Source organism: Berghia stephanieae, chromosome 5 (genome assembly GCF_034508935.2).
Source record: "Berghia stephanieae isolate SIO BIC M18660-M18661 chromosome 5, UCSD_Bste_1.3, whole genome shotgun sequence".
Classification (NCBI taxonomy): Eukaryota; Metazoa; Mollusca; class Gastropoda; order Nudibranchia; family Aeolidiidae; genus Berghia; species Berghia stephanieae.
Window position 1 is genome coordinate 50776554 of NC_088364.1, and position 8562 is coordinate 50785115.

Genomic DNA, 8562 nt, shown 5'->3' on the forward strand with positions numbered 1-8562 from the left:
CGAATCCAATTATTAGACATGCTCGGATCGATTCTCACGATTCTAAAGTCCCAGTCTATTTTATCTAGATCGCTGCGGGTTTCAAAGCGTTGACAAATAATTTTAAACTTTTCCATAATAGAATATCTACCAGCTATCAAAACAGTAACAGTTATATAGCGCGTTTCAAATGATACTAAATACGCTAAATACGCTAAAATATTTTTTCTATTATTTTTATTTTGTTTGTTTTACTATTTGGCATCTTTTTGTTATTTTGTGTTGTTGTTTTCTGTATTATTTTTTTTTCGTTTGTTTGTTTCGTTTTTGTTCTTTTTTGTTTGTTTTTTTGTTTGTTTTTTTAATTATTTTTTTCTGTTGTATTCTTTTTTTTTTTTTGGTTTGATTGTTTCGTTCTTTTTTCTATATCATACTATATGCTGCTTTTTTTTTTTACGAAATCCCAGGATTGAGAGTTTTAGACAAGATGAGGGTCAGTTTAATCGAGCGACATATTTGAAGCACGAATTTTCTGGCCTAAAGTTTTAAAACGTGTTGTTATTTTTTTTTTTTCGTTTTATTGTATGATTTTTGGTTTCAGGGGGTATCTTATGAGATTCTATTTCCAGTCGAGCATGATGATATTTTGAAGATTATTTGTTCTTGGATTTTTTTTTTCTCCGCTTTGCTGGCCAATACGTCTTACTCACTTTTTTTTTAATTCATCTTAGATAGACTAGTGCCTGTTCTTCACTCTTAAACTTTTAAATCTTGATAAATTGTTGATTTCGAATTTAGTCCCCTTTAAAAGTAATGGAAGAAAAACAAATTGTTTTTTCCTCATGGTTTTGATTTATATATTTATCGGTCTAAGCGAATTCTATTGTAATTGAAAGCCATCGAGTCAAGGAGGTCACCTACTAGTGTCCACCAAGACGCGTGTCTTTCGCTTCATTGCCTTCTGATAACGCAATAATGCGTATCCAATCCTCCCCTCCCCCCTTCCCCCTTTTTTCTCTTCTATATATGCCAATTTGAAATATGTAGACTAATCACACCGTGGACAATAAGTGCGTGTGTGTGTGTGTGTGTGTGTTTATGTCCGTTACAATCACAATCCACAGGGTATTAAAAGTATTAGGTCGATTCGTCTCGCCATCTGCATGGTTTTCATCATGGATCGATAAGTTCAATAAATCTTTATAGCCGGATGTTGATCTCGTTTGGATCAGCTGTGCAATAAAATTTAATCATATAAGCCTGTGCAGTGTAGATTCAAATTTAGAATAAGAGCTTTTTTGAATAAATAGAAGAAATGTGCACATATTGACAGGTCTGAAAACCGAACGCAATTATGGGCTGGATTTAACTTTGTTGTAATGAACTATAATATTTTGCGTTGGTTTGAGTGTATTTCCATTACAACAATTTGGGTTATCAGACCTGCAAAGAAGTTCACGTGAGACAGAAGCCATTCAGTCGAATTGAAGCATTCAGTTTTCTATTTTTCAATTTTATTTGGATATATTTTCCTTTTGTTGTTTTAGTTTTGTTTCAAAACCGAGGTAAGATCATTGAACTTGATAAAGTATAATTTCAATTGAATGAAATTGTTGTGTCATTTAAAGCAATGTGAAACTTTATTTAAATTGTTTTGATTAAGCCTTACTTTTGTTTGATTATTTAAATTTAACATTTCATTATTCACACAATTTAATTTTATTTCATTTGTTATTGATGGTGTGAGTTTAAGTAAAATACTTATCAGGTCTGCCAGCCAGATGAATTGTACAAGCTCATGTACGTTTATAGTCTGATTGAGAGAATTTGGTCGGAACTAATCATCGAGCTAGCGGTCTAAAAACAATAATAAAGATCTGTGTGACGTCAAATACATTTAGTCAATAACCAGGTAGCGTCATTTAACTATTAGCAAATCATACAACCTATTGTTGTTTTCACGATGATCAGATTAGATAAGTCAACAAAAAATGATGATTCAGTTTCACTGATTCTGGGACTCAGGGCGCCTGACAACTAAATGGTGAAATGTTTGCCCCTCGAGCGAAAGAACCAGTATGCATTATTACTTCAATAAGGTTTAAGAGTTTTTGACAAGTTGACGATCATTTTAATCGATCGATATTTGAAGGAAGAGTTCTCTTGCCAATTTTTTAAAAAATGTGTTTCATTTTCAGAATACAGCAGATACGGTATGTGTTTAGCCCTCTCCTTACCACCCATAGGAAAATCGTCACATTCGTTACGATGCAACCAACAGTTTTCTCATTCGAAATCCTTTGTACATCACAAATTATAAAGAAAATACTTTGTCATGGCAATAAAAATTAGACACTGGAAAATTATATGTATATAATGTACTTGTTCCTTTTCTGTTTTGAGTAGAAAATATCTATTTTTTGTGTTGGGCGGGTGTAAAGTTTCATGAAAAATTCTGAAAATGGCTGGTAATGAGAGAGTTAAAGTTTGTTCTAGACTACTGAATTGTTGTTGTTTTGACAGCAGGGACTGGTCAGCCATTAATTGAACCAACTGTCGTTCTAAGCCAGAGTGATATATCTGAATTTTCAAGGTTTTGATTTGATGTTACGATATATTTATTAACACTCCATCCTTCATGCGTCATCGAATGGTGTCCTTTTTGTAACACGAATTGTGTTTTTCCATTGATTAACCGCATAATACAAGATGTGAAGTATTTTTCATGCTTATCATATTCATAAAAGTTGCCTTTTGTTATACAGTTTGCAATATACCTCTTCGGATTATATGAAAGATACATACCTTACCTCAATAGACTTGATCGTGAATCAAGTACCCGCCTTCTCGCAATGAGGAATAGATTTAGAGTCTTTGTACGAATATAACACGTACCCAGTGGATAATTAAGTTGCCTTTAGTCAGCTTGATGAGAGTGGGCGTGTAAGAAATTATGTAGTTTTAAGACTTGTATCGACAAAAACAAAAGTAAGAAAAAGCTTTTGTTTTTTTTTTAAATCGGTTTAATTTGTTTTAATCAGTTTAATTAATTGCGAATTATATATATATATATATTTAGTTTATATGTATACATTTAATAAAAAGTGAAATGTTTTTCTAGTATTTTTCAAGTATTTTTTAAATAAAAACAATCATGTTATTAAGATGCCTGTAATATTATGAATTACGTGATATCAGTACGATCAACATTCTTGGCGTGTTTTCATATTTGTATACAAGTGTAGGCTATAATGCCACACACGACACAAAGCCTTCTGTACTTTCTGCTAGAAAACATTTACTTAACCTGTTAAATCCCCCACTCTGGAAAGACAACTATTTAAAGATTTGGTCAGAAAACTCGTCCTTCAAATATCGATCGATTTAAATGACCCTCGCTCGGCAAAAAAAAAAAAAAAGAAAAAAAGAAAAACTCTCAAATTTGTGACTACGCGTGATCCCAGGTTTGAGAGTTTTTGCCAAAATGAGAGTCATTTAAATCGATCGATATTTGAAGGACGAGTTTCTGGCCAAATTATTAAATGCATATATTTTCCAGAGTACTGGTCAATATTATCATACCAGTCAATGAAAATAACTCCCCAACTTATCAAACATTCTTAAACCGGTTACTTCTGTGAAATCTCGGGGTTACTTTTTTGTTTGACAAATTAGTTAAAACGTATTATTCGCTATATGAAACAAATTTGAATGTCCAGTTAAATTATTTTAAAAACGCATTGTGTTTGTGTTTAATATACGACTGCCGTTCTCTGAAGAAGAAAAAAACAACACATTCTTACAAAATTTGACCAGAAAACCCGTCCTTCAAAAAATGTATTGATTGAAATGAGCCTCGTAATTTTTTTTCAAAATCTCTCAAACCTGGGACTTCCTGGAAAGGTTGAGCGTTAATGACAAGAGAATGGTCATTTTGATCGATCCATATAGAGACGTTTTCTGGAAAATTCTTACAAAAATGTGTTGGTGTTTGTTTTTTATTAGATCATGAAGAAATATCCTAATCCGCTTACCTATTTGTAAGGGGATCATAATGAATAACACTCACCTCTCACTGGAGAATGTCAACATAAATAAGACAAGTAACATGTCTGAATGAATAGAAGCAAGTCATAACGGCGTCTTATCAAAATGTTTAATAACCTCTCAAGGGTCATTAACACGGGCAGGTACAATAATTTGGTCTTTCAACCATAACTCCGGCATTGGCTAAACGCTTTTTTTTTTCGTTTTAGGGGAAATTTATTTTTTAAACTAAAATACTTTCACTATCAAGTTATTGAAACTTGAGACTTCTTTGGATTTTCAGGTTTAATAATATACAAGATGACATTCCAAGATTTTTCCTCAACAAAGAGGACGTACGAAATATTCAGCCGTCGATCGGATTTTTTTATCATGTATTTATGTTTTATTGTTTGTTTGTTTTGTTTTTTTGTTTGCTTTCTTCTTTTTTGTTTTTTGTTTGTTTTTTGTTTTTTTGTTTTTTTAGGGGGGGGGGTTGTTGTTAGTTTTTTCTCCTTTTTCTTTGTCTGAAGAAGAGTTTTGAGTCCGACACGTACCTTGTTTGGTATTTTGTGCTTTTATTTTGAAGTTTGTTCATTTTATTATAACAAGATGAGGATAACGTTAATTCATCAATATTCACAATGAAATATTTCTGCCCAAGTTTTAAAAGATATTTTGTCAGACTAATGCAGACTATTGTAACTAATTGGCTAATTTTCGGTATTTATCTTACCTAAAAATATTTTTTTCCTATTGAATAATATTCTTTAAATTGCAGTTATTATTATTATTATTATTATTATTATTATTATTATTATTATTATTATTATTATTATTATTATTATTATTATTATTATTATTATTATTATTATTAATTATTATTATTATTATTATTATTATTATTATTATTATTATTATTATTATTATTATTATTTAGTTTTAGTATTTGTCCTTCAATCTTATTTTTATATTTTTCTATGAAGCTAAGAAGAGGTTGTCTTAAAATCTAAAATAATGCATACAAAATTGCGTTATACGAGTATATTGGAAAAATTGGAGGGGCGGGGGGAGGGACTGCAGCATAACACTATCAATGGAATAAATATTTGAACCACGCATAAAAGACCTGGTTTGAATCTGCATACATTAATAAGTCATTGGATCGTTCTTTACTCACATTTTCTCACCGTACTCTGGTGTAAACTGGGTACATGAGCGGGTACATTATATAATATCATTGTAATATCGCCTCGTATCGTCTGTTTAGATTACGTGATATATTTAGGTAGGCAGATACTTTGCATCGTCCTATCCAACTAGCAATTATCACCATCTGTTTCCGGTTACTGATACTGTATAGAACTGGGCCTCCACCAGATCCAGGATTCTGTAGCCGTAAAGAACGGTTAATCCTGCTGCTTTTTACCTTTTGATTAACACAATAACATAGCAAAGTGTTGTCCTCTAAATCTATTAGAGTACAGCCAGTCTCACTCTATTCAACAATTGTTAACATTGCCAATGGAGCATCTGTCTGTTATGATTTAAATTTCCTTCGAAATAGGCTTCAACTGTCGTGACTTCACTTCCCTCGTAATGAAGCATAGTAACTTAGTAACTGGTTCTAAACTATCGGAACAATGGCGGACGCCCTTATGAAATACTTATCCGACGAGCATAAAAGTGTATTCAGAGGAGAAAAACATAAATTTGATCATGTTTTGACTTTTATACATTCTGATCACATGACAAATGAAAAAGTTATATCCAGCATGAAGAATAAAAAGTACCGATTATCTTTGTTTGGAACCAAGCTGCTCGTTGCTAGACGGCCGTGGCATCAGACTATTGAATCCTCGTATGGCAAAACATTTAAAATTCATAAGGAACAAAATAATTTTCTTGACCCTTCTTTTCTCTTATTAAATCGAATAATGAGGAGCTCCTGGTTTCAAAGGTTGTTTTTGTTTTTTTTTCTTTACCTATAGCATTTATATAGAGTATTTATACAGCGTAATGCCCACTAAAAGTACTCACATCGCTTTACAAGGGGCCCCTATCCAAAAACAACACAACATGTAGGACAATGCATGTCGCCTGTTAGCCCATATTACATTAATTTTATATTTCGACATAGACAACGCTGTTAACGACCAGGAAGTCGTTTTATACCTGAGTACGATGAGAGAATGTGAGTAAAGAATCTTTTTTCCAAAGACTCAACTATGCGACGCTCAGAGCAAGTCTCATTCAAACCCTGGACCTACCAAACCTAAGGCGAGAATCATACCACTAGATGCTAACTGAACACCAGAGTGTCCATTTAAAGTCTAAAGTTATTTTAAAAAACTAACAAAAGACCAACTCTGAATGAATTTGCCCATCAAACAAAAAAGTGTCTTCTATATCTGAAAATAATCGGATGCAGACACGGTCTAAGAAAATTGGTTCTCAACTATTATATTTTAAGGAGATCGTCTTAAAGGCAAACATAGGGATGATATAATGCATTAAAGAACTCTCAAGTTCTAACACCAAATCTATCGTACCAACACTCAAATGTATCTGTGTGTAACCATAAACATGTAAAGCCTGATTGATAGAATTTAGTGTGGACTAATCACCCATCAGCTGTCGACTGAAACATACAGTAATATCAAAGAGCTTGGTGACGTCAACTTCATTCATACTATAGAGCCGTCTAGCTTTAGGTACATTTTCCATGAGTACGATTTTCTTGAAACAGATTTTTTCAACACATTACAATAGTCACAAAAGGTGACACTTCACTATTTAATGTAAAGCGCTTTGAGCACGTTCAGTGGATATTGCGCTATATAAAAGCTCATTTTAAATGTCTATGGGAAAGCACCTTTCAAACTCCAGACTCATGAGAACTATATTCTGCCATATCCGGGGAAAGAGCCCAAGACTTTAGACTTAGCATTCATTAGACATTGGTTTGTTGGGTTGTTGAAACGAATGACTGTGGCCCATAGTATCATATTTATTATCTTATCATCCTTTTACAGACCATTTAAATGAGAGTGCATTGAGTTTAGTTTGTTTTTGCTTTTGTTTTTTTTCTGTTTTCTTTTTTGTTGTTGTTGTTGTTGTTGTTTTGTTTTGTTTTGTTGTGGTTTTTTTTTTTTTTTTTTTGGGGGGGGGTTGTGTGGAGGCGGATTGTTTTGTTTTTGTGTAATTTTGTGTGTGTGTTTTTACTTTCATTTTTAAACAAAAATTAACCCTTTAACGAGGAGACAGAATTTCGATCAAAAGAATAATATCAAATTTTATCCCATTTCATATTATCTCTGACATAACTGCAAACGTAACACCCTTCATAGTAATAAGATAAAATTAGCGATGGAACTTAGGGATCATCATATCACTAGTTCGATCACTGTTACTACTATTTACTGGTGAAAACGGTAAAATAGATGACAGGATGATTACAATCGAACTCCGCCAATAAAGGGTTAATCTTTAGGTGTTGATAAGGATGTTGTTTAATCTTAAATATGACTCATAGCCTTACAACTGTATTATCTCGGATGAACCCTTTTCTCAAAATTGAGTTGTAAATCATGACATTTTACTTTAATTCATCCGCACCATAAGAAAGAGTGAATGTTGTTTCATAAACTGCATCAATCATTAAATTTACAATTATAGCCGTTTAGGCTAAAAATTCAAATCCCGGAATCTAATTCCCCTCAACATAAAACTGAATCGAGATGGTGAGTTACATAATATGTTTTAAAGCAAGCACGCAAGACCGTTTAAACGTGTTTTTATTTCGGTGTTTACACTTTTTATCTGCTGTGCTGTGTGTCAAATTTGACACCTAGACTCCATCACGGTCTGTCACGATGCAACCAATTTAACCTGTTAACTGCCGCACTCTTGAAAGACACGTAATTGAAAATTGAAAATTTGGCCAGAAAAGTCGCCTTCAAATATCGGTCGATTGAAATACCCAGTGGCGGTTCTAGCCTATTTACAGTGGTGGGGCAAAGATGATTCGGTCATAAATATAATATATATATATATATATATATATATATATATATATATATATATATATATATATATATATATATATATATATATATATATATATATATATTATTTTTTATTTTATTTTATTTATTTATTTATTTTTTAATTAATTTTTTTTTAATTATTATTTTTTTTCACCTTTAAAAAATAATATTTCAACCACAAATAATCACATTCACAATGAAATGACAATACAAGTAGATTTTAATTATTCCAAACGTAATCAAAACTGAATCACGAAAGAGAATACCACTAAAAAATAAAGCGACGAGACATAATGCGACAACACCTTGACAATACAAGTCCATTTCGTTCACTCGAAAAAATTAAAGATTTGCTTTAATCCCTCAACGGCGAGATTAATATTTCTGTTACATTATTGGTTTTCAGTAGTATGTAGTAACCTTAAAGTTTTAATCGAGAAGCAACAACAGCGATATGACTCGAGTTTCATTCAGAGCTCAAATTGCATTTCACTGCTGTCTTGATGAT